Source organism: Polypterus senegalus, chromosome 2 (genome assembly GCF_016835505.1).
Source record: "Polypterus senegalus isolate Bchr_013 chromosome 2, ASM1683550v1, whole genome shotgun sequence".
Taxonomy (NCBI): Eukaryota; Metazoa; Chordata; class Cladistia; order Polypteriformes; family Polypteridae; genus Polypterus; species Polypterus senegalus.
The window spans coordinates 247,785,707-247,790,507 of record NC_053155.1 but is presented as its reverse complement, the minus strand read 5'-3'; positions in this window follow the sequence as shown (position 1 = coordinate 247,790,507).

Sequence of the window (4,801 nt, the reverse complement as noted above, 5' to 3'; positions counted from 1 at the left end):
TATTAAGAAGCTATGGGGATCCTTTAGTTGATTCATCCTTGTATAACACATTTATTTGTCCTTGATACCGTAAAAACACCTGCATCTTGCTATTATAATGTACTCCCCGGAATGTCAGCATTAATAACTTCTGTTAAGTGATGAGGACTAAAGTCATTTACAGCTTTCCTTTTCCGCAGTGTGTCAGACAATCATTTTGAAGTTTTAAGTTTTATTTCCCACATGTAATGGAAACTTTGGAATTTTTATTTACAACATTTCTCTCAGCTCCAAATAATTAAAAATCAATAAAAAGAGAAATATTGTGGGTTCAAAATGTATAAATGTGTGTTGTTTGGTACAAAATTATGCTGTAAGTCAGGTAATGTATCTCCTGATAAATACATTTATTGTGAAAAGACTAATGCTAATAAAAAACCTACCAAATGTTGATCTCTATGGAAACTGTGCTCTGACTTGGCAATTTTACATTCTTTGCCACTTACCTCCAGGTCTTGACACTTTTTCATAAGTTAAGCACCCTCTCAGCACAAGTTTGGATATAGGTAGCATGAAGCTGCAAAGCCAGTAAGTGCTCAAGTGGCACTTGTGTATGAATAAGTCTTGAATTCCTCCTGAGCTAGGTAAATAAATGTTAATTTAAAACATTATTTTTTTAACAATTTTAATATTTTAGGCTGCCTCAAAGGTGGTACAGAAATGCATGTCTTCATTTGAGGTTAATATTTTATTTAAAGCGTGTTTTTACATTGTATAAGATGGTTATTGTTTTTATCACTTAAATTTTAATATTTAATAATTAATTTAAACTTCATACAAGTAAGGGTCTGAATTGATGATTTTTATAGTTTAGTCTTATAATTTGAGAAGTTTAATCCACTTTTTAATGACTCATTTGAGTAATCAAAAATGTGCTTCCTTGACATAACTCATCAGAGAATTAGTGCCTTTCTAGTCTATTTTAATCAATTTTAATTTATTGAAGTATAAGTGAAGGTCAGCCCAGGTGACAAGTAGCTGATTTTGACACTGCTCTTCTACATATCTCGAATGTTGTTTTTCTGCACAATTAAAGCACGCATATTTTATAGGAATTGAGTTTTTTCTTAGTTATAGTACATCAAATTCACATTTCCTCTATTTTTACTGAATCAAAGTTTGATAAAATAAACAGAAATACTTTTTTATATGATAGATGATTAATTTTCTGTGGTGACTGTAAACAAATATGAGAAGTTATAAATAAGGATCTGTCATTAAGAGACTTATGAACTTCAAAAAGAGCAACAGCTTAAAAATGTCTATACACAGATGCAAAGAATATCTTCACATGTACATGTGTGTATACATAAATTCCTGACTTTAAATATATAAACAATAATTTTAATAAAACTTGACAATCTACATTATATTCTTACAATTGAATATTCAGATCACATTTTAAAAAACATTTACACAGCAACCCAAAATATTCATATTAGTATTAATGTATTCATCTTAGTAACTCTGCACTTCATTAAGCGCATATCAATATTGCACAGCCCTAAATTTGATTAACTGATAAAAGGTTTGTTTTAATTGTTATACTCTGGAAACCAAACACAACACAACACTGAAGCTGCTCTTGTGCACATTTTGATATACTTTCACATCTATGAGTAGGACCAATCCCTTTGCAAAGTTTCTCCTTGACTTCACTTTGATCTCTGCTGTAGTAAACAATAATACCTCTGCGAAACATCTGTAGAACTACTTCATTTTAGCACCTACATGATGTCACTGGAATATCAGAGTCATGTCGATATCAGTTATCTCTACAGTGGGATGAAAAAGTTTAGGCAACCTTGTTAATAGACATTATTTTCCTGTATAAATCGTTGGTTGTTACGATAAAAAATGTAAGTTAAATATATCATATAGGAGACACACACAGTGATATTTGAGAAGTGAAATGAAGTTTATTGGATTTACAGAAAGTGTGCAATAATTGTTCAAACAAAATCAGGCAGGTGCATAAATTTGGGCACCATTGTCATTTTATTGATTCCAAAACTTTTAGAACTATTTATTGGAACTCAAATTGGCTTGGTAAGCTCAGTGACCCCTGACCTACATACACAGGTGAATCCTATAATCAGAAAGAGTATTTAAGGGGGTAAATTGTAAGTTTCCCTCCTCCTTTAATTTTCTCTGAAGAGTAGCAACATGGGGGTCACAAAACAACTCTCAAATGACCTGAAGACAAAGATTATTCACCATCATGGTTTAGGGGAAGGATACAGAAAGCTGTCCCAGAAATTTAAGCTGTCTGTTTCCATAGTTAGGAACATATTGAGGAAATGGAAGACCACAGGCTCAGTTCAAGTTAAGGCTCGAAGTGGCAGACCAAGAAAGATTTTGGATAGACAGAAGCGACGAATGGTGAGAACAGTCAGAGTCAACCCACAGACCAGCACCAAAGACCTACAACATCATCTTGCAGCAGATGGAGTCACTGTGCATCGTTCAACCATTGGCACTTTACACAAGGAGATGCTGTATGCGAGAGTGATGCAGAGGAAGCCTTTTCTCCGCCCACAGCACAAACAGAGCCGCTTGAGGTATGCTTAAGCACATTTGGACAAGCTAGCTTCATTTTAGAATAAGGTGCTGTGGACTGATGAAACTAAAATTGAGTTATTTGGGCATAACAAGGGGCGTTATGCATGGAGGAAAAAGAACACAGCATTCCAAGAAAAACACCTGCTACCTACAGTAAAATATGGTGGTGGTTCCATCATGCTGTGGGACTGTGTGGCCAGTGCAGGGACTGGGAATCTTGTCAAAGTTGAGGGACGCATGGATTCCACTCAGTATCAGCAGATTCTGGAGACCAATGTCCAGGAATCAGTGACAAAGCTGAAGCTGCGCCGAGGCTGGGTCTTTCAACAAGACAACGACCGAAACACTGCTCAAAATCCACTAAGGCATTCATGCAGAGGAACAAGTACAACGTTCTGGAATGGCCATCTCAGTCCCCAGACCTGAATATAATTGAAAATCTGTGGTGTGAGTTAAAGAGAGCTGTCCATGCTCGGAAGCCATCAAACCTGAATGGACTAGAGATGTTTTGTAAAGAGGAATGGTCCAAAATACCTTCAACTACAATCCAGACTCTCATTGGAACCTACAGGAAGCGTTTAGAGGCTGTAATTTCTGCAAAAGGCGGATCTACTAAATATTGGTTTCATTTCTTTTTTGTGGTGCCCAAATTTATGCACCTGCCTGATTTTGTTTGAATAATTATTGCACACTTTCTGTAAATCCAATAAACTTCATTTCACTTTTCAAATATCACTGTGTGTGTCTCCTATATGATATATTTAACTGACATTTTTTATCGTAACAACCAACGATTTATACAGGAAAATAATGACTATTAACAAGGTTGCCCGAACCTTTGCATCCCACTGTATGTATACATCACACTCAAGTGCACTACAATGACAGATAAACTGACTGCAATGCTCAGTGACATTTATGTTTAGTGTGGCAGACGACCGGAGATCTTGCCCCACCGGGACGCCTGGACAAGGGAAGGACCAGGAAAGGGGCAATATCTTCCCCGGGGAGCAAGAGGGCAGCCCCCCAGGATTACATCAAGGCCATGGATGGGGAGCTTGGAAGCTCAACCCTGTTGGGGTCCGTGGCCATTGCCAGGGTGCACCTGGACAATCTTGGAGCCCTGGATGGCAGCACTTCCACAACACCAGGAAGTGCTGCAGGAGGTTCATCGTGGCACACCTGAAGAACATTTGGGTGCAACATAAAAGGGGTCGCCTCATTCCATTCCAGGAGCCAGAATTGGGAGGATGAAAACAGAGCTTGCGAGAGAGGATTGGAGGTGGCAGAAGAAAGTAAAGGAAATGACTGTGAGCATTATTGTGGTGCATTGTGTACTGTGTTGTGTTGAATAGAACTGTGATTAAACGTGTGTGTTCTGGACATCTGGCTGTCTGTGTCTGGGCTTATTAGATATCATCAAAGTTTCTTTAGCCCATCTCTAGCATAACAGTAATTGCATCTTCTAGGATTTAAGGTTTGTTTCTTTTCACATAATCTTGACTCAAGTCATGTTATTTGCTCTTTCTCCATCACTGGCCTTGAAAATATAATTGACAGTAGCCTGATCCTTCACTGTTACATCTTGGCTACAGTCAAACAAGAAAATGACCAATTTTCTATTGGGACAACGGTTTAAAAATCAGTCAAAACTTTTATGGTACTTTTAAATGAAACATGGATCAAAGATAACATGCAGTTAACGACTTAGGCACACATATCAAGCATAAATGGGCATAATGTAAAAGTCACAGAAACCAGTCAATTGTTTTTTTAATTAAGTAGTGGAAAGTGGGGCGGCACGGTGGCGCAGTGGTAGCGTTGCTGCCTCGCAGTTCGGAGACCCGGGTTCGCTTCCCGGGTCCTCCCTGCGTGGAGTTTGCATGTTCTCCCCGTGTCTGCGTGGGTTTCCTCCGGGCACTCCGGTTTCCTCCCACAATCCAAAGACATGCAGGTTAGGTTGGATTGGCAATTCTAAATTGGCCCTAGTGTGTGCTTGGTGTGTTTGTGTGTGTCCTGCGGTGGGTTGGCACCCTGCCCAGGATTGGTTCCTGCCTTGTGCCCTGTGTTGGCTGGGATTGGCTCCAGCAGACCCCCGTGACCCTGTATTCGGATTCAGTGGATTAGAAAATGGATGGATGGATAGTGGAAAGTGTTATGAATTGTTTGTTTATGAGCACAACCAACAGAATAATGCATG